At 36.2% G+C, this 24069-nt stretch overlaps 1 protein-coding gene across 3 annotated transcripts in view; it reads right to left on the minus strand.

The window, feature by feature from the left end:
- The window catches only part of gria1a (glutamate receptor, ionotropic, AMPA 1a), a 146162-nt gene that overhangs the window by 25818 nt on the left and 96275 nt on the right, over positions 1-24069 (minus strand). The window lies entirely within an intron of this gene.

Genomic DNA, 24069 nt, shown 5'->3' on the forward strand with positions numbered 1-24069 from the left:
CAAATAAAGGTGAATTGAATTGAATAATTAAAATTACATAATGATCATTTTAGTATGAAAATAATTGGACAATGTTTTGTTTATCTTAATTGTAAAACACTGTAATAATATTAAAACAAATAAAATTTGTTGAATTAAAAAAGTGAAGTAGTGTTTTTAGAAAAAGAGTGTCATCAGTGCTCTCAAACTCAATTCCTGGAGGGCCGCAGCTCTGCACAGTTTTGCTCCAAACCTGATTAGTTGGCTCAGCAGTGGTTGATTAGGGTTAGAGCAAAACTGTGCAGAGCTGAGGCCCTCCAGGAATTGAGTTCAAGACATAAACTGACATTCTCTTAACTCACTGACACATTTTTTTTTTTTTCAAATACTACATAAACATATACTGTATGAAAGAATATAAAATTTGTAAATAAACTATAAATGATTATATGATTCAATTCAAGTTTATTTGTATAGTGCTTTTTATCATCTCTTTGATGATGAACGCATATAAATGTATAATGTTTAAATCTTAAGGAAAAAGGTTATTATGCTTATGGTGACACTTTACAATAAGGTTCCACTTGTTAACGCTGGTTATTATATTCACTAACATGAACACACAATGGACAATACATTGATTGCAGTATTCATCCATCTTTGTTAACATTAGTTAATGAAAATAAAGTCAATCTTTGCTAAGATTAATAAATGTATTAAAAAGTGTTCTTCATTTTCAGTTCATGTTAGTAAATATATAAACTAATGTAACCTTATTGTAAAGTTTAATTGAACTAACACTTTATAGAAGGGTTCCATTAATTAATAGTAGTTTTTGTATTTATTAACATGACAAAATACAATGCTTAGTTTCAAAAAAGCTGTCAACAATACTTAGTCCATTTGAACTCACAATGAATTAACTTAAGTTAATAAGAACCATTTTGGTTTTTAATAATGCATTAGCAAATGTTGAACTACAATTAATAATTGCAGTAGGGTATTGTACTATGGAGTAAATCAAGGGCCATATATACTTGCAAAATAAAAGTTTTGCGAAGAAAAAATGAAGTATTGAGCAAAAAAAAAAAAAAAAGCAAATCTCCAAAAATCGCAAAGTGAAAATTAATTTTTGCGAATTAGAAATTAATTGTACAAACAAAAGTAAAGAATTGTAAAGAGAAAATTATGTTTTGAGAAATCAAAATTAAATTTGCAAAAAAAAAAAAAAAAAAAACTTTATATATTTGCAAATAAAAAATATATATAGTCAAGGGAACTTGGGCTTTTACGGCAGGCCCTGATCTACTGGGCTGTAAGACCACCTCGGTGATACTGTTTCTCCAGGTGATAACGTTAAGTGTAGGCAGGTCTGGGTGTTCCCTTGACTCCGCCTCCTTGTCAAATCAGGGCCACAAAGTGAAATGCGCAGAAACGTGCAAAGTGCAAAGTTAAAACAGCATCGCAAACTCATGGTTGACTAAAAAGCTAATTAAAATGAATATTGCAATTTAAAGACTGTTTTGCAAATATATAGTTTTTTTTATATTTAATTTAATTTTTTGGCACTCCATGGTTTTAATGTCGGCTTGTTTTATGTTAATTTTTATTTCTCAAAACCTTCTGCAGTTCTTTATCTTTGTTAGCTAAATTTATTTGTATTTGAGATTTGCATTCATTTATTTATTTTTTTGCTCAATACTTTATTTTGTTCGCAAAATTGTCCTTTTATTTTGCAAGTATATATGGCCCTAGATTGAGTCCATATTGTTTATTCTTAGTTCATGTAAGTAAATACTTACTGTAAAGTGCATCCAAATAATTTTTTTCTCTGATATCAAAGCTGAATTTTCAGTGTCATCGCTCCAATCGTCAGTGTTATATGATCCTTCAGAAATCATTCTTAATATGCTGACTCACTGCTCCAGAAACAGCTATTATTATGTACAGCATATAGATAAAACAGTAAAGTATATTAATATCATTAATTTATCTATTATCATCATAGCACAAACATAATTATTAGTTTATCACTATCATGCAGAATTTTAATCAGGTGCTGAAAATGTTGTATCTGTGATAGAGAAACTAATGGATATCACACGCTCAAATGAAGATCCATTATGAGTTTATCAAGTGTGCTCACTCAAAAAATCAAATCTCATTCAGCGGAGCCCTGAACATTTTCTACACCCTAACTGCATTACAAACGCTGGCCTGCGTGGAGATTCTTCATGCACGCGTTGACGCTTACAGTGGTTGAAAGTCTAGTCTGTTTGATACGCTGCTCCCCGTCTCCACTCAGCTATAAACTTTTAGCGAAATGTGTTGAAAGCAGATAAGCACTATCACAATGCAACTCACCAGCAGCGCATTAATCTCACTTTTAGGAAGTTGCCAGTATGTTAAACGAATAAATGCATATTAATTGCCGTGGGTTAATTGTGATGAGAGCTCTCAGCTACCTCTGTAATTGCACTTTACCCAAAAACAATTATAATATATTTAAAAAAACAGATTTGTCCAAATCCCCAAGGATGCACAACTCTCTCTCTCTCTTGAGTGAGTCTAAGCAGTTCTCAACTAGAGGTAAAAGGTTTCAGGGAAAGCAGTTGTTGGATATGTGTGCTGAAACAGGAAAAGCTGCTCAGATAAAACTCAGAAACAAAAACAAATGCAAGGTTTAATCATGTAAGCTGTGAGGGAGGCGAAGCTCTTCGTGATGAAAGGCTGACGAGATTGCAACCAAAAGAAATATAAAAGGCAGGAACCTGTGAACCCGCCGGATGTGCGGAGATTGTCAAAAGGGCGAATAAATGTGTGTTTAAGAGAAAAGCATAACGAATATTTGATTTCATTCTTCAAAGGCAGAACTGAGATATCTCCGCTCGCCAATTCCAATTTCACAAGGATAAAAAAAAGGGAAAAACAATTTCACCCCTGGACAAATCCTGGCCAGAACATCATGTGACAAGAATAGCTTTTTAACATCTCTTAGTTTTTTTGCCAGTCCTTTGGGAGTGGTCTCTAATCCCATAGCCCGAATTAAGCTCAGGCAGGCATGTGAGATCAATTTAATGCCTCTGAGGGAGTTCTAGATGGTCCACCTGCAGGACTAGAAGGCATAAACGAAAGCAGGGTCGCTTTCCCCTGAGTTCCTGGCAGACAGGCGGTGTAATCCTTTCTCTCTGCTGGAGTAAAAAGCGAGGTTAACTGTGTACATGGTGAATCCACCTTGATAGGGGATAACTAGGGTAGCCAACTGGTCTAGTGAGATTGATTTAAAACCTGAACTCTTAAGCCCAAAGTTTACTTCAGTTTTTGTTGGTATGCGTCCAGTGCGTGCATGACACAAAGTTTGTAATCAGTTTTTCACTTGTTGTTTTCAGTCGTAAACACTAAATGCAGACCTTCCAGGGTTTTTGCGCTTCCAAGATTGCTGAATTTAACTCAAATTCATGCAAATGTAGCAAATATTGGTGGAGCTTGCAATTGTTTTAAATTGTCACAGATTTCCCTCATATTTTAGGCAGTCAGGACATCTGTCGTGCCACAGAGCGCCATCTGCAAATTTTTAACTCAAAGACATTTTAATAATTGCCTGTAGAATGTGCACATCAAGTGTGTAAAGAGTTTAATACATTATGTAAATCATACACTTTGTTGCTGGTTTATTTGGTTTTGGGTTGAAACAGAGCAATTCAAAGGCCTGTGGCCCTGCATATTCACTTCAGGAAAAATTAGCTTGAGCGGACACAGACAATTGAATTACCATTCAGAAGCTTGACAGATTATTAGTAGCAACAGTTCTTTTTATTTATGCAAAATATTAAATTATTTTATTTGCAAAAACATAAAAAATCTTTTTAAATGAAACTTCTTTTCTAGATTAAAACTGAAATGTGACCTTTTTTCACAAGATGACTTCAATTTCAGAATACAAACATACAAACCACCTCTGTCATTAGAAAAGTACCATTCCAAGTGGAGTATAAACAATGACTATGAGAGGAAACAACAAGTAAATAAATAAATATTGACACTGAAATTAAAATAACCATTCAATAATCGAAATCGAAGTAGTGTTCAATTAATCAAGGTTTTGATTTTAGGTCATACCATCCAGCTCTAATACACCTGTTAACATAAGAGTAGCCTTATCCCTTAGCTCTCTCTCTCTCTCTCTCTCTCTCTCTCTCTCTCTCTCTCTCTCACACACACACACACTTAGGGGTGAACTCTTTCTCTCTGTTTCTCTCAATGAGTATGTTTAAATAGACACCAATAATCCGATTTTAATATCATTAAGACAATACTCTATTTAAAATTCTACCATACAAACAGTGGTTTTTGGATTAATTTAATCAGATTAAGGTCATAATCGAACTAAACAGAAATCAAATTAAGACATGTGGAGTATGCCAATTTTAGTGGCATTATTGAAGTGCAGTACAGACATGCAAACACCTTAATCATACTATTACTGTTGTGTAGAATTTTTACCGGTTTTTGCGACAGGCTATATTATATAAACATGGCTGTTTGACACTATTCTCTGCACCTATGGAGTCAGTAAAGGACAGAGTTATTTCAGAACAGAGATCTGCATCGCAAAATGTGAAGGTTTTTTCCCAATTGTGCCGTATCAAATTCTCTTAAAACAGCACTCTTCCAGCTGTTCATACTTGCATCCAATATTTAATTTGTCATGGGTGGCATGCATGAAATATTCCTGAATGAAAGTGAAAGTGCCAAACTGCAGTTAAAGTTGACAAATTAAAAACCAAACATCCAAAATTACTTGAAACTCTGAAGGAAATGTGAAAAGCGCAATGACGTTAATTGAATTATGTGCTGTAACATGTAAAACAAGATCATGAAAGCAACATTCAAAAAACAACTCATGTAAACACCATAATCATATTATTGTCTCATTCAGATTAAGGGAAATAAATTGATTACTGATGTCCATATAAACAGAGTTATGTTTTCTTTATATAAATTTTAAAGAGATCAATGGTTCTTGAGATAAAAATAATTACTAATGAATTAATGTGTACATTTGTGTATTCAAGTTTCATAGCATAACATTAAAAGAAATGCTGCAAAATTAGCAAAAACACACCACAAAATCAGTCAGTTTAGCTTTAAATCAGAGAATAATTGCAGAAAACATTAGCAGTCAGTTCGCACTTTACATATGACTTTCATTTTAGGTTAGAACATTGTTTGTGGCCTTCACAAATGTGTTGACACAAAGGTTAGGGGTAGCATTTGTGACAAAACCACTTTGCGGGACCACCATGCATGGAATGTACGCACACCTCGCACATGTGCTCTAAATTGTTTTTGCACTACTTAATATGTCCACAAGGTGTCAGTGACCCCGGCCATTGTTGCAGAGCTGGAAAATAAACTAAGACCACGAATCAGTTGCCCATGTTGATGAGCACTTGTGGTGATAAAATAAACATTCATAACTAAGTACAGAGACATTTTTATCACTCATAACTTTTATCCACACTGGACGAGGGTGAATCTTTCTAGTGAATCTTTCTGCGTTGAGTGTCTGTTTGTGCATGCTATCAAGTTAAATATACTTTGCAAGGCTGAATGTTTGACAGTGCATGGGATGTCATGTTTATATTTAATTTCTACATCCTCTCGCTGGATGTAATGTGTTTACAAATGGAGCTGTGCAGAGAAAGCCATGTAAGCACCTATTGAAGGATGGGAAATTTATTTGCTGAATGCTTTAGTACACAGCAGTATTATAATGTAATGATGCTGCTAAATCAATATTCAGTGTGACCAGGCTAAACCGTAAACATGATTCATGACAGAACTTGCCGAAGTGTGTTGTGCTAGTGCTAAACTGGTCCTGTGAAGACGCTGAAGTGTTGTGTCAGATGTTTATTCCACATCATTTCTCATATGAGCTAATTACATTTATTATATTCATATTCAGAGAAATAAAGCATGACATATTTACCGCCATGAAATAACAAGAAAATCAAATGTGAAAGCATCCTGAAGTACATTTATTTGGGAAAATAAAATGGATGACTCAATACTAAATATTGTTTTTTCTATTAGTAATATCACCATATTGTAATTTAATAACTGCCTGTTGACTGAAACACAATATAAGGATGTCACACTTCACACTAAAAATCGAAATACACTCACCGGCCACTTTATTAGGTACACCTTACTAGTACTGGATTGGCCCCCCTTTTGCCTTTAGTACTGGCTTAATCCATCCTGGCATAGATTCAACAAGGCACTGGAAATATTCCTCAGAGATTTTGGTCATGATATGATAGCATCACCCAGTTGCTGCAGATTTTTCAGCTGCACATCCATGATGTGAATCTCCCGTTCCCCAACATCCCAACAGTGCTCTATTGGATTGAGATCTGATGACTGTGGAGGCCATTTGAGTACAGTTTAAGATGAGTTGTGCTTTATGACATGGTGCGTTATCCTGCTGGAAGTAGCCATCAGAAGATGGGTACACTATGGTTATAAAGGGATTTACACCACCACCACCAGCTTGAACCATTCATACAAGGCAGGACAGATCTATGTTTTCATGTTGCTGATTCCAAATTCTGACCCTACCATCTGAATGTCACAGCAGAATTCGAGACTCATCAGACCCGGCAACGTTTTTCTAATCGTCTATTGTCCAATTTTGGTGAACCTGTGCGAATTGTGGCCTCAGTTTCCTGTTCTTAGCTGACAGGAGTGACACCCGGTGTGGTCTTCTACTGCTGTAGCCCATCCATCTTAAGGTTTGACGTGTTGAGCATTCAGAGATGCTCTTCTGCATACCTCGGTTGTAACGAGTGGTTATTTGAGTCACTGTTGCCTTTCTAGCTCAAACCAGGTCCGGCCATTCTCCTCTGACCTCTGGCATCAACAAGGCATTTGTGCCCACAGAACTGCCGCTCACTGAATATTTTCTCTTTTTGGACCATTTCCTGTAAACCCTAGAGATGGTTGTATGTGAAAATCCCAGTAGACCAGCAGTTTCTTAAATACTCAGACCAGCCTGTCTGGCACCAATAACCATGCCATGTTCAAAGTCACTTAAATCACCTTTCTTCCCCATTCTGATGCTCAGTTTAAACTGCAGCAGATAATCTTGAGCACGTTTACATGCCTAAAGGCACTAAGTTGCTGCCATGTAATTGGCTGATTAGAAATTTGCATTAACGAGCAGTTGGACATGTGTCCCTAATAAAGTTGACAGTGAGTGTATAAGACAAAAACACACAATAAACTGAAAATGAAAATGTTAAAAAGAACAAATAAAAATAATAAAAGTTCATTTTCGATGTAAATAATAACAATAATAATAATGATAATAATAATAATAATAATAATAATAATAATAATAATAATAATAACAATAATAATAATAATAATAATAACAATAATAATGATAGTAATAATAATAATAATAATAATAATAATAATAATAACAACAATAATAATAATAATAATAATAATAATAATAATAATAATAATAATAATGATAATAATAATAATAATAATAATAATAATAATAATAATAATAATACTACTACTAATAATAATAATAATAATAATAATAATAATAATAATAATAATAATAATAACAATAAATAATTTTCTAATTCAATTAAAAAGTAAAATTTTCCATCTACACTTTTATTATTACAGTTATAGATTAAATTAAATCGATTTACAAAAACAAATTTATCTAGACATTTAGGAACACAAGTGTGAAATAATTATCATTATATTTAAGAAGCTTTGTTTTGCTTGGCAGTGGGACTAAAAAGTAAAAAAAAAAAAAAAACATCTGTCAGTGCAAAAGTGTGTGCCAACTGACTGGATCGGCAGTCAACCAAATGAACAAAAATACAATTAATACATGCTAATCCTCACATGCTCCCTAAAAATATCTGCATTTTAAACAAATCACTTAATCGCCCAATTAATATTCATAAGCCAGGCTAATAATGTTTATGTTTCCCTCCCAGTTTACAGATCATCCCTCAACCCCTGTAAAAACATCAGCAGGCTGTGATAAAACCCCGAGTCAAACTCTGAAAATACACCACAGGCAAGATGTGCGCGAGAGGCTTGGGCAGCAGAAATGTGAAGCTGGCAGAGGGAATCGCAGCTCACTGCTCTGATGTTGTTTGACAGCTTTTGCCGGGCAGCGTTTTGAGCGGTGTGAAGCTGACACACTGATCTCATTCCTGCTCACATGTCACAATTTCTCCACTGCCGCTCATATTTATTCCCTGCAAGTGTGGAAGGAGGACGATTATGCAAATGGCGTTTACAGCAAACGTCGGCAATTAAATGAGAGAAAAGCTGTGAGAGATTTCCCTAACGTCTGAATAATATGCACGTTTCTCATGCATGTGTGTTTTTATTTGTGCGCTTTTAATTTCTGAAATATCACAGATCTTTATGAAACACTCTTGGCTCAGAGTCTCTCATTTAGATGGATGTGTGAGTGTCTTATGAAATCCACCGCTGAGATAGAACTACTCTCTTGTGTTATATAAATTATTGCTATAAACGGTCTTCTGCGCTGCTTTTCTGGATAACTCACTATTGAATGAGGAACATATATATATGAAGGTCTTATTTCAGGTGTTTTCTGCAGCAGTGATGACAGCATTGTTTCATGTGGCTTTAAAGGGCACCTATTTTACCCCTTTTACAAAATGTAAGATAAGTCTTTGGTATCTCCAGAAAGTGTCTGTAAAATTTCAGCTCTAAATACCCATCAGATCATTTATTATAGCCTCCAGAATCTGCCCATTTTGGTGTCTTAATACATTGTAGGTATTTTTGTAGCCTGAGGCTTTAAATGTAAATGAGCTGCTTCTCCCCGCCCACTGTTCCCACATGCGTTTCTGCTTCTCATCATGCGTTATGTCAGATTAACAGCATAGTTACACAGACTCGGATGAAGCTTAAATACAGCTCATTCATCAAGTTTATTAAGGACTTATTCAATCCCTTCTGAAATGATGAGTCTCACACAAATGTCAATTGCAGTACACACACATATAAGTGATTACTGAAACCATGCGGCCATGGTGATTATAGTGGTTAAGAATAAGAGATGTTACTGTCTTCATTATGAAAATGCTCTGTTTTAAAAAATGTTTTTAACTTATAAAACTTCAAATTACAGACCGTTGTAGCAGATATTTTAATCCCAGTTTATTTGCAAAAAATGTTCTCTGGACATGTGTATACATGTTATTATAGAAACATGGCGCCTGTCTATCAATTCAGTGGGCAGGGAAAACCGAACTTCTACATCACATTGCGGTCGGCCTATTTTAGATTTGGGTCCTATTTTAAAAAAAAAACAGCCTTGTTGGGTTTTTATAACTCCAATTTGACAGTGGACCAGGGGCGGATTTAGTAATTAGGGGGCCCTAATATGACTCCAATATGACAGTGGACCAGGGGCGGATTTAGTAATTAGGGGGCCCTAAGCAATTCCAGCCAATGGGGCCCAAAAATCCTAGTGCACCATTCATTCATTTTCTTTTCGGCTTAGTCCCTTTAATAATCTGGGGTCGCCACAGTGGAATTAACCGCCAACTTATCCAGCATACTGTATGTTTTACACAGCAGATGCCTTTCAAGCCACAACCCATCACCGAGGAACAACCATACACAATCATACACTATGGTCAATTTTAGCATACCCAAATCACCTGTACCGCATGTCTTTGGATTGTGGGGAAACCGGAACACCCGGTGGATTCCGAACATCCAAACTCCACACAGCTCCATTTTTAAATCACTCAATTTTATCTTAATGCAAAATAATGTCATGTAAAGAATCTTGTAACAACTTTACAACTGAAAATATAAATAAAATATATATATATTTTTAACTAAATCTTTACAGATTTGACGGCTGGGCTGCTCCATGATTGAGGGTGGGGGACACATTTGCACAGATGTAATAATTATGTTCAAATAAAAAAAAAAAAAAAACCCTAACTTTACAAAATATGATAGAAAATGATGTCATATAGAATTTATAGGTATAATTTACACTTTTATGTATTTATTTGAGCGGTATTATATATTATAAGCAGGCGCTTACCTTGCTTATTGGTTAAATCCGCCCCTGCAGTGGACACACTATACATACAGACAGTTCTGTCCAAATAGCTTAAAATAGTTGATTTTCATCATAGCTGCCATTCAATATAATGTTTGTGTGGTTTGTATTGGAGAGTTCTGTGCTGTATAGCAAACCTAAACGCATCTCATTGGATTCCACAGTATTATTTAGTGGTCATGTAAATGACTACTCTGTTCAGCATTTGGTGCGTTAAGCTACGTATCACATAAGCAACAGAATGCAATCGCTCATTATTTCAGCAAATTAGTGACCCTTATCTAAGCCAACATGACCCTTATCTAAATGTAGATAATCACACTGGAGCAAAACAAGGTCACAAAACGAAAACCGAATGCATTTTAATTGCACTGCTTCTATTTTGCTCTTTTATGGGTTACTTATTTAGTTTGGAAGGTCTTCTACGATAGATTTACATTCATTCAAAGTTAAAAAAATACTTTCAATTCTAATATACATTAAAAATCACCTAATTGTTCAAAGTAAGTCTGTTTGTTTGATTCTTTTGAAGATTCGTTCATTCTAAACCTCTCCTTTCCGAGTGCTTACTCTACTTTGATTGATCAGATGGCTATTGTGGCTATTGTGATTGGTCTGATTACGGAACATGTTAGAAACAAATCACCATTATCTTTCAGAACACTTCCTTTCCTCAGCGACACTGTACACAATAAGGATTGCATTGACTTCATTCTATCAATTAGAGTCCATTTCTGATGATGTAACATTGGAAGAACTATTTGATCGACCAAAACCTCCATCACGAGCATGACATGAGTATGATTATTTCGAATAGGTAGGTTTGTGGTTCATTATAAGATCTTATGGCTTTATATGATCTACTTTGTGGATCAAAGTAGATTATCAGCAGACAGCCAATGAATAGGATAGGCTGGCACTATGCAAATGTGTTACAGATATACATAGATCTATTATGGAAATGAAACCACTCCATCACGGACTTCCTAATGATTCTTTCAGCAGAATTGATTCCTTTTAAAGAAACTTTAATCATTTTAGGTGTCATACAATTTGATTTTTAAAACATTGAAGACTTTTACATACACAAACTGCCATATGACTCACTAAATGCAAGGTAATATTAAAAAAAATGCATAATAGGGGAACTTTGAGGCACTATTTTGTATGTTTATAAAGATTGTTTGCTCCACTGGCTGTTTCTTGTAGTTAATTACATGCTTTATTATGCTTGTGAGGACAGTTGTTCTCTGTAATATAGGCTAACACACACACATGCGTGGATTGTGGTTCTCTGTCAGCAGAGCTCTCACACTGTGAGCTGTGCCACTCCAGAGGAAACACCCATGTCTTTCAGTGTTGCCATGGCAGCAGTCTCTCCTCTCAAACAGGGGCTGAGATGGGTTTTGTCACCGAGCAGCTTTCTGTCGACACTGAACTGACTGAACCCCGTCTGTAGCCAGCATGCATCTGTGCAGCATGGAGAAACTCACTGCTGCCTCGCTGGTCTTTGTCTCTTTTTATTTGTTTGTCACTGAACTGAATATGCTACTCGCCTCACACTCAAGTGCCTCACTGCTAACAATACTGCATGTGTGTGTGACCTGCTGGTTACTGTTCTGTTGTAGGACACCAGATTTGATTTCATGGGACAATGTGGGACACTTGGGGATGAAATGCATTTAAAACTATGGAGTGGTGCAAGAGATGAGTAATTGGCCACTGGATTCTTCAAGATTTTGCGGTGGGGGGTTATAATGTGGGTTTTTAATAAATGAGTGAAATAAGATCTACCTGTATGTAGTGGTGGACAGTCATTAAGTATTTTTACATCTCTGTTGTACTATATGTATCACAGTATTTTTATATTGGGAAACATTTACTTTGGGAAAAATTGGGAAGCTTCACTGGATTTAAAAAGTAAATCTTATGTTTTGCTTCACCATATTTCATTTTGTAGCAGTGTAAGATATTATTTTACAGCTTCGACTTCATCGAACATGGACCTTCAGCATGCACTGAGGTGGTTTGCTGCAGAGTGTGATGTGACTGGGATGAGAACATGGTTTCCGCTACATTCATTCTTCCATTGCGGGGTGCCACGCCAATATTCATCCTGCCACGGCTACATTACAGCTTCTCATTCAAAACATTTTATTTTTTTAATATCGGGTGATAATCGCACCAAAACGTATTAAAGGGTAAGTGAATTATAGCCACGTGAACTTTTCTGTAACCGACCATAGTAGTGCTGTGCGTCATTTGTTTAACCCTTTAAGGTTATGTGCTGACTGACTGACTGACAGGTGCGTGATGCGTGAGGCCAGCAAACACGACGTATAGCCATTTTACTTTACTTCAGGACGCATTAATACCACTCTGTAGGTCTTTTGGAGACATTCATAAATATTCCTAGCAAATCTAATAAATGTTGGAGACATACTCGTTACATAGACGCACTAAATCACGCTTCAGCAGCGTTTATTTGAGAGCACACAAGAAGATCTGTGCTCAGTGTTACCAGGTGATGCTGACTGTTTCCAGCCAAAAGCTGTCGAGATCACAAGCGTTTATACACTGTTCTAAGCATATGTATGCGAAGAACAGGGGCTATGGCGTCTCTTTGGAAGATCAAAACAGGTTTATGAGGACAAACCGGGGCTGGTGGGCATGCCGTGGCAAAACCGCCCAAATTTTCACTACCCGCCTATGTCACTTTTTACCCACAAAAATAAATTCAAAACCAAAACCGCCCAATCTGGCAACACTGTGTGCTTGAGCAGCGCGTATTTGAGGGCTCGCAAGAAGCTTTATGCACGAGCAGAGGAAATCGGCGAGCAAGCAAAAAGATTTGCATGCTCGTAGGCTATTACATAAATGCGATCTCAACTCGTAATACTGCGCTCATGACATTTGTCATTGAAATAACGCCACAGGTAGTTGGTAGATCTGTGTAAAAACAGACCTGCTGCCACAGCTGGAAAAAATCCTAAAGGAAACACTGGAGAATCAGCATCTCCAGGTCCGCTGCCATGGTGCTCCACCGGAAAAAGGAGGTTTGCCATCTTCAGGTTGGAGAAAAGTCCTTACCCCAGGTGGAGGAGTTCAAGTATCTTGAGGTTTTGTTCACGAGTGAAGGAAGGAAGGAACATGAAATTGACAGGTGGATCAGTGCAGTGGCAGCTTTAATGCAGTTGATGAACCAGTCTGTTGTGGTAAGGAAAGAGCTAAGCTGAAAGGCGAAGCTCTCAATTTACCATTCAATCTACGTTCCTACTCTCACCTATGTTCATGAGCTTTGGGTCAAGACCGAAAGGACAAGATCTCAAATACTAGAGGCCGAAATGAGTTTCCTTCGCAGGGTGGCAAGGCGCACCAATATAGATAGGCTAAGGAGCTCTGTCACCTGGGAGGAGCTCGGAGTAGAGCCGCTGCTCCTCCACATCGAGAGAAGTCAGCTGAGGTGGCTCGACATCTGTTTCGGATGCCTCCTGGATGCCTACCTAGGGAGGTGTTTCAGCCATGTCCCACCAGGAGGAGGCCTCTGGGAAGACCCAGGACACTCTGGAGGGACTATGTCTCACGGCTGGCCTGGGAATGCCTCGGGATCCCCTCGGAGGTACTGGAGGAGAGGTAAGTCTGGGGTTCTTTCCTAAGAATGCTGCCTCTGCGACCCAGCTTCGGAAAAGCGGATGAAAATGAATGAATTAATGAAAATATTATTTTGAACTGGAGAAACTGACATACACAATACAGTGAGCCTCAGTTAACAACTCACTGATTCAAGTGATCCATTTAGAAAGAGTCTGCAGTGACCAACTCACTTTGACTCAAATGATCCACTCAGAGTGAGTCCCCAGATCTTCACTGATACAAATGATCCATTCAGAGTGAATCTCTAGTTAACAACTGACTGATTCAAATCAATGATCCATTCATAAAGAGTCTGCAGCGAACAACTCTCTGATTCAAAGGATCTGTTCAGAGTGAGTTTCCAGTTAACAGCTAACTGATTCAAATTATTTAGTCAGTGATTTTCTAGTAACCAACTAACTGATTCAGATTACCAATTCAGAGTGAGTACAATTTACAACTAATTAATTCCAATGAGCATTTTTTTAGTATTTGACATATATTCTGTTATTTTTGTATTGTATGTTTATATTTCCAAGCACACATTTATACAAATGTGTAATGGGAGCTGGTGAATAAGGGATAATAGAGTTATAGTTATAATAATGATAATAATAATAATAATAATAATAATAATAATAATAATAATAATAAATAAATAAAAAAATATTAATATTTTTTAATGAAATAATAAAAAAGAAATTTCTAACAGGAAAATGGAATTTGAGAAAAGTCAACTTTCTCATGGGTTTCTAAAAACTGAATTGTTGTAAAACTCTTTATAAACTGTTGCCAAATGCAATTGGTTTTTATTATAAAAATATTTTAGCCATTCAATTCCAGAAAAAAATTAAACAGAAAAAAATGCAGAATAATTTTAATGTAAAATATTTGGGAAAACACAACATTCCATAAGGCATAAGGCTTTATTTGATAATTATCTGGCAAAAGGCAAGAAATGGGACCGTCAAGAAAATATAAAGTCAATTACAGAATGAAGAACCTTTAATGAAGCTTTTAAGCAATAAAATGTGGCCATTTCTTTACAGTACGTAATTTCTGCTCTTTCATATCAGAAACAAGTTCATAAAGCAAGAAGACCCATGTGTGTTGTTTTGGTGTAAATAAATGAGCCGATATGAAGCAGATCATGAGCACAGAACGCTGGACACTGACTCAGGCACTTTCTCTAAATAACTAATAAGCAATGTAGCTCCTCAGAGCAAATGCTGAGAGAACTGCAAAACAAAGTCTAAGTGGAGTCCTCCGGGGACTGCTTTACTGAAGATAATTAAAAAGAAAACTGTTGCTGCTCTTGTTCTTGCGTTCGCTCTTTCTTCAGGAGGCCTGTTGCACAATGCATGAAGAAAAAAAGCACACTTCATAAAACTTTTATCCTCTCACAAAAAACATCTCTGACAGTATCTTTTAATGTTGTCTTTATGGATTTTTATGAACTACGAAGCAAAGGAATTAACTTAAAGCAGCACACAAAATGAAAAAAAAGCATGCTGGAAAACAAAGAATAATTAGAAAAGTTTCAATGAAACATCAAAGGCTACAATCACACGGCAGTAGCTCAAATCTGATTTATTTATTTAACTCCAATTCCTTTGAGTGGATGTGCAAATTAGTTTTTTAAAGGTCCCATGAAATTAAAATACATTTTTTTTAGATGTTAGTTTAAGCCTGATAAGGTGCATCCCAAATTGAATACTTATGCACTATTATACATCATTTTATAATATAAATAGTGTAAGTAGCGCATTGAGAAAACTCTAAAAAGAGTAAGTACACTTTAAATACCCGGATGATGCACTTATTCAACAGTTAAAAAGAAGTGTGTTATGTTGGACACTTCACACACTCAATGGCCGCTGCTTTGCTCATGTAGCGGAAAGGGCGGAGCTTTCGGGTGTTCTTGTTAGATTACTTTATTTATTTTGGATTGTGAAAGCAAAATCTCCTACAAGAGTCATTATACCGCCTCCTGGCGATAAATGCAGTTATAGTCATGGTAGGTATTATTTGATAATTTGGTCATTTATTTCATCATCACTAAATATATATATATATATATATATATATATATATATATATATATATATATATATATATATATATTATTGTTATTATATATATTGTTAATAAAAAGTGTACACAATAGACAATAGTGTACATGATTTCCCAAATATGCCGATCGAGATGGGCGAATGTGGAATGTTGTTTCCGATCGCAATTCAATAGTTTTCTGTCAGTCATCATAGATGATCAGTCATTATTTATCTGGCAGAGTCAGTGTAGCAGATATTTGTTTGCTGGCTTTCCTGAAACATTTTTTTCAGAGATATATAAACGATCTAAATTGGACAGGTTTAATTTATATAATGGATTTATAATAATGAAAGAAATAAAAGCTAGTTAATATGTATAGGATATAATACGTCTTTATTTGTAATAAATGTATTGTTAATATATAACAATATGTGAATATTTTACTCCAGTGATTGAACAGTATTTATTTGTTTAAATAATAGTCATTAGTGTTAAGCGATATAATTTTTATTTACACAATTTGAGTACCAAAACTGCACAGATGCTAAAATGATCGTCACAATATAATAATGAATAATGACTGAAATGGGAAACCCTAAACTGTTAACAGTCTAATGAATGCCAATCGTAGCATGGGCAGTCTCGATCGCCATCTTTGTGAAATACAGTAGGTGGCGATAATGCTCCTAAGGAGTTAGTCATCGTTAAACAAGAAAAAATTTAAGAAGACTGATCCGTCATTAACCATATATGGTTCGCCCCTTCCCGGATTGTGTGTCCTGGATTGTGTGTCCTGAAACGTGTGTGGGTCTGCAGCTGGATAGATCTCATTTATTTAGCTACTTTGGCAACCATCAAACGTCATCTGGGAAACATCTGGTAAAAAAAAACGTTAGTGTTCCATTTTGGACGACACTACATTCATATTCCATGCTGTTGAGTGTGTAAGTGCATAGTGTACAGTGTGCCATTTAAGATGCAGTGTTAGTGTTAAGGATTTCTATGAGCTAGTGTGATCCAAAACAGTGACAAAATGCAAGTTTAGAAAATTATATAAACATCTAAATTGATCAACGATTTGTTTCACAGCACCTCATACTTCAGTTTCATTTGACCAATCAAATGCTCTCTAGTATCTGACATGCCCCGCCCCCTTCAAGACGCTTTTTATTTGCTTTTTATTTGATGGGCTTGATCTCAACCACTCTATATAATATGTTATGACATAAAAGTTGCAGTCCAGGTTAACTGACATTACAGAACAATAGTTTATTAAGGATGGCAGATATTGTAAAGGCAGATGGATTTAGCTAGGCATTGGGATCATGGATTGGGCTGTGACATATAGCGGTGGACTCAGACTCGCACACGGGAACCAGACGAAGACCAGATGGGGAAACAAGTAGCAATGGACACTTGGATGCGTTACAATACTCTGTGTGACAAATTTGTTATAAAATTATTTTATTTGGTATGGATTTTCTGATGGATATCTGCTCCAGGATGGAGTAATGCATATTCTTTTTTACGTCCTTATGATTATTAATAAAGTTCAGAGCACATCACACCGGTCCTCAGGTCTTTACACTGGCTCCCAGTTACACTCAGAATTGATTTGAAAGATTTATTACTTGTCCATAAATCACTAAATGGCCTAGGAGCTCAATACAATACAGATATGCTCACTGAATACAAGCCTAACAGATCATTCACATCATTAGGATCAAGTAAATTAGAAATTCCAAGAGTTCAGTCAAAGCAGGGTGAATCCGCCTTCAGCTATTACGCCCCCCTGCTGCTGGAATCAGCTTCCAGAAATGATCAGATGTGCTCCAACATTAGGTACATTCAAATCAAGACTTAAAACACATCTGTTTAGCTGTGCCTTTACTGAATGAGCACTGAGCTACGTCCGACAGATCCCACTATTGTGTCTTTCTTTTCTTTTTATTTCTTTTATAACCTGTTTTAACACATTTTAATCTGTTTTAATCATTTTTAAATCTTTTAATAATTTTTGTTTCTTTTATTTCTGTTTATGTAAAGCACTTTTTACCATTCTGTATGAAATGTGCTACAGAAATAAACTTGCCTTGCCTTGAATGTTTAATGACCTAGACTGATTGACCTTAGTGTCACTCTTTTCAGAGTAAAACTGGAACGATATGCGTGTCATTGCTTTATCTGTATGCCAAATAATTTGTTTTTTAGGATCTACCAAGCCTGGTCAGAGCTCAGGGAGACGTCTTAAATGGAGCTGGACTCCAGTTTCCAGAGTTATGTGCCATTTTTTATGTGTTAATTCTTGTTAGGTATGCAAAAAAGACTGTATAGTCGCAAGCTGTCAGTTTGGACGTTGAAACAGATTGTACTTCGTGTGTGATTGTTTACCATAAACAAAGACAGGGAAAGCGCAGCAGGATAAGAGCTAAGCTTTACTACATTTTGTTGCCTTGTACTTGAACATGTGTAATGACAATAAAGTTGAATCTAATCTAATCTAATCTAATCTAATCTAATCTAATCTAATGTAAATTGTTCTATTCATTTGTGGATATTTTTTACAGGTACAGGGTCAGCTTTGAATAGCCTAGTAGCTGTCTGGCCTAAGCCTCCTGTCTCTATCGTATCTTGGAAGAAGATATAACTCTACCTCTTCCCAAATACCACTTGGGAAATTGTCTATTTGTGTTTTAAACAATCAGGTATGACACAGTTAGTGACATATATTACAGTATAATTGTTCTTGTTGTTTTGAAATTGTAAGCAAAACGGCCTACGAACTCTGTGCAAGTGTTGAAGTTTCTGACTTCGGCTCTTCTTCATCTGACAGACTGGCCATTTTTGAGTTAAAATTATAGGTTCCAACCAATTAATGTGCAACTATTTTTAATTTTTGGCTTGCATTGGATTTTATTTAGTTATACATTTATGGTTTTAAACTGTATGCATGCATAAAAGCTTCTCACACAAATAGCAGGTGATGTTATAATGTCAAATGTACTGGTATGTACACCAGCACGTTGGAGGGAATTATTATTATTATTATTATTATTATTATTAATTATTATTATTATTATATACACTTTTGACCATTTTATTCAGAAAGCACACATTAAACAGATCAAAAATATCAGTCAAACTTTTCAGTGGTTCTCAGTATGACTAAGGGTCACTTAAGATATTCACACAATGGGAGATGTGTTAAGTGAGCAAAGCTTTAAAATATGCAGAACCATCTGAAAACGAGCATATTTCATCCTACACAAAGTGAGTGACTGTAGCAGGTGTGATGTGGGTTGTAAAGTGCTCTTGTGTGTGTGTGTGTGTGTGTGTGTGTGTGTGTGTGTGTGTGTGTGTGTGTGTGTGTGTGTGTGTGTGTGTGTGTGTGTGTTGGTGTAATGACACTGGATGACTTCTGATGTGTCATTGTTGGCAGGGACTGGACAGATAAGGGAAAGATGCTTGTTTTGAGAGGCATCATCACTGTTAGAGCATCCATCAAGCACTCAACTACTAGACAGATTCTGCCGTTAGTGCAGATCACCTGAACACCCGCTGTGTGAATCGGGAACACAGAGGGACAAAAGAGGCAGACAGAGAATAAAGGAACAGTGAAGGAGGTCAGAGGAGCAAACCATGTGAAAGCATCTCATTCAGTTTTGCGGCCCAAGAGGATTCCTGTCAAGAACTGACTGAGAAGATTCAGATGTACACAAAATACAAGGTTCGATCTGATACTTTTTCCTTGCATCTGTCCGTCTGAATTCTTTCAAAAACATAAACAAAATCTTATAAGCTGTTCTTTCAATAAAGGGATGGACACTTTTTACATTTCCTGTTTTTTCAGCAGCGGAAGTCATAGTTGGTAAACAAAGAAATGGGGATAGGAGAGTACAACAAATATATTTTTTACAATCCTATTTTCTGAAATACTAAAAGAAAAACTGCACAATGGTCAAGATTTTCAGAAAAAGGAAACAGAAAATGTTTGAGACGATGATGGCAGCTAGCAGAGAGAATAACGTCATGTTTTCTGTCCTGCCCCATACACTCTGCATTTCAAACGCCTCGCACAAGCTGTGATTTGTTTAATGTAAAGATGATATAATATCACACATTAAACTTTGTAAAACTAAGCCATACACCACCAGGAGGTTAATGGATGTCTATAAGCAGGCCAATGTGTGTTTTTACAGTTTTTACAAAAATATTTCTAATATTTTGAATGCAGGTAACACATACAGTAGGTGCATTAACCTGCTTGTGATGTATTGGCTACACTGTAAAAAATGGCTGTGATTTTAACCTTAAAAAACTGTAAAAATGCTACAGTAAAAATCCGTAACCTGGTTAACAGTATGTTTCCTTAAAATATACGACGAATAACCGTAAATTGACTTTCCCAGAATTCTCTGCACATCACCTTTTATGCTTTTTGTTGACATTACTGTGGATCTTTTTAGTTGTTTCCCCATCAGTTATGTACATTAGAGATTTATGTTACATCTAATGCTGATAAACAATGTTTATTTCATGACTTTAATTCTATGCGTGTTACCATACTGGTGTTTAGTAGCTGTGTGAATGACACTGAGCACCTTCTATACACTGATACACTTTTCTACTTGTGGGAAAAGTTGTTTGTGATGAGCTTTGGTTCATTATGTAACTTCCTCATCACCACCTGCATATAGGTGTGCTAACGTGTCTAACTGTGTAACAAAATATGTGTAGATGTTTTGTAATTCAAAATACAGACATATTACTTCTATAAATGAATGAAATACAGTAGTTTACTGTAAAAATGAAAAATTACTTTTACGGTTTGTACCATATTTTTTACGGTAAAATACTAGCAACCACAGCTGCCGTTTTTTTACCGTAAATTTTATGGATTTATTTTTTACAGCGTAGTTTTATGACACATTTATGTGCTTTTGGAAGCTTCAAAATAAAAGTCACTCTTCAATATCATTTTAAAGCATGGAAGAACCAAGATAAATCTAACTGGTTTACTCCAACTGTGCTTGTCTGACATTAAAGAAAAAATCATATACATGGTAAAAAATATCTGTTAATCAATAAACAGTTTCCGCATTTTGAGTTTTCTGTGAATTGTACGGTGGCCAAGAGAGCTTAACGCGCTGCAATTTAAGAAAGCACATGCAATTACAAAAAACACCAGCAAATAAAGAAATGATCTTCATCAATTTGACAGCACACGTGTTGCAAATTGGTCACAACACAAACAACTTAAGAAACGCACAGCAAATTAGCCACAACACTTGCAAATACCTACGTAACACAACGGAAATGTTTCGTTGTGTTACGAAACATGACGGACCCTGCTGAGATATGGATGTGTTTTTATGCCTTGACTGTTGGTCAGTGAAGTGATTGGTGGTATTTTAAAAGGTGATTTATATATATATACTAAATAATATTAGAATAAAAATGATAATTACATTTCAGTTACTTGACAAGACATATGTAATGTAATGTGTATTTTTTATTTAGCGCATTTATTGTGTATGGCCATATTGTCTCTCCACACCACCACCAGTGTGCAGCATCCAATTTGATGATGCGTCGACAGCTACAGGACAACGGCGCCAGTGCGATCACCACACACCAGATATAGATGGAGTGGACAAACATTGACGGAGCCAATTCAGTGGATGGGGATGATTTGGAGGCCATGATGGGTAAGGGCGGATGGAGGGTATTTGGCCAAGACACCGGGTTACACTCCTACTTATTTACGAGAAGTGCCATGGGCTTTTTTAATGACCACAGAGGGACATCGGTTTAACGTCTCATCCGACAGGATTTACACAGACCACAGGTTGGGCGCCCCCTGCTGGTCTCATTAACACAACTTCCAACAGCAACCTAGTTTTCCTATGTGGTCTCCCATCCAGGTACTGACCAGGCTCAGCCCTGCTTAGCTTCAGTGAGTAACTTGGGCAGCAGGGTGATATGGATGAGGCTGTGGATATTTTTTCTTTTCATAAATTTAAAAATGTTTATATAACAATTTTATAAATGTCAATATTAATTTTATTATAGTAAACTAAAACGAAGAGAAGAGAAGAGACTGACAGGTTACAGTGACATGATATGAAATTGTGCGTCCACCTGTGTGAAGAGATAAACACTATCTAGAGTGGCTTGCATAAATTAGGCCTGATGGCGAGCTTTGAGTGGCAGGCCTGACATTTGAACAGGGATTTTTTTTTCAATGGAAGAATAAATAGCACATGAAGGGCCAAAACCACAGTCTGACTGTTACCATCGAGCAACCAAACCACTCAACCATTCCCTCATTGAGTGCTCATTAGACAGGAGGAGTGAGGGTGTAAATCCACACCAATGATCACAGACCAAAAGACTCTGACTACCCATGATTAAAGCAGCATAATGGACGTGTTAATGTAGACGCCTTTCACGCTCTCCTCTCATTGCTAATTAAATGTCATCATACAAACAGAACCCCGAATATCCAGCCACGCATTTCTGTCTGAGGCGATGTTTTCGAGACGGGGAAACGTGTTCACCCGCAACACGGATGTTCCAAAACACGACCCATCCTTGCTTGTTTATAGAAGTTCAGTGACACGGAGAGAGAAGGTATAATCACTACAGCATTGTTGATTCCTTTCTGCAGAGTCTGAGTCATGGTGGGAAATGACAGGGAGAAATGACACAGTCTAATTAAGATCCTCTGAAGCCGTTCTGTGCGCTATCACAGGAGACATCCAGAGGAAAGTGTCTCTCTCACACCACTGACATTTCCACACCACTGCTGAGAGACACTTATATAGCAGCTCTCAGAGACATCTAGTGACTGTGCTTGTAGAATCAGAGCAGGTGAAATAGATCGTTTTGGCAAAAATTTACATTTGCTGTTAATTTAGGCTGTTCAAGATGTACAATTGAAGTCAGAATTATTAGACTTCCTGTATGTTTTTTCCTAAATTTCTGTTTAAAGGAAAAAAAGATTTTCTCAACACATTTCTGAACATAATAGTTTTAATAACTCATTTCTAATAACTGATTTTTTTTATCTTTGTCATGATGACAGTACACAATATTTTACTAGATATTTGTCAAGATACAAGTATTCAGCTTAAGGTGCAATCAAAAGCCTTAACTAGGTTAATTCGGTTAGTTAGCGTAATTAGGCAAACCTAATATTATAATAATAATAGTATATTAATGGGTTGTTCTGTAGACAATCAAACAAATATTGTTTAAGGGGGCTAATAATATTGACCTTAAAATGGTTTCCAAAAATTTAAAAACAGCTTTTATTCTAGCCAAAATAAAACAAAAAGACTTTCTCCAGAAGAAAAATTATTATAGGAAATACTGTGAAAAATTCCTTGCTCTGTTAAACATCATTTGGGAAAAAACTTACAAAAGAAAAATAAATATGAGCATGGTATTTAGTGATTCATAAAATGCTAGTCAACAGCTACAGTCATGTTGAAAATAAAAATGCAAACAAACAAAAAACATACAAGCAAAACAAAATTATTATCATTGGTTCCATCTGACTATAAATGGAAACCTTTTTAAAGGAATAGTTCACCCATAAATGTGAATTTTCTGCCAGATGAACGAAGTCAGAGTGGTTTTAAATATTATTTTATCCGCTTGTTTAGTCGTAACATATGAAATACTGTTTCCGGCAGCCGATTCGAACGTTATTACTGGACTGAATGGCCATTATCAGTGGTTATCAGCTGATAGATATGGGCAAGTAGGGGCCTTCTGCGCCTACTGGTAGGCTATTATCATTCATCCACATGGTTAATCAGCTATAGATTACATACAGCTGCGGCCGAAAGTTAACGAGAATTATTTATATTATTTAATAAATTTCCCATTAATTGTATTTTTTTAAAGTCTACCCCTGCCCCAACCCTAAACCCAACAGTCACAGTAATGTAAAAACAGATCTGGATCTGGAGTTTTCTGTATTAGTATAGCTGATTAACCATGTGGATTGATAAAAACAGCCTTCTGACCCTACTGGCCCATATCTATCAGCTGATAACCACTGATAATGCCCATTCAATCGAGTGATAACTCGTAAAAAGGTGTTGGAAGAAAGATCAAGGTCCCATAGTGCATAAATAAAAGCATAAATAATTGGGGGGGGGGGGGGGGGGGGGGGGGGGGGGGGGGGGGGGGGGAATATAAACATGAATCACAAAATATGGAATGGATGGCTT

Source organism: Danio aesculapii, chromosome 14 (genome assembly GCF_903798145.1).
Source record: "Danio aesculapii chromosome 14, fDanAes4.1, whole genome shotgun sequence".
In the NCBI taxonomy this organism is placed as follows: Eukaryota; Metazoa; Chordata; class Actinopteri; order Cypriniformes; family Danionidae; genus Danio; species Danio aesculapii.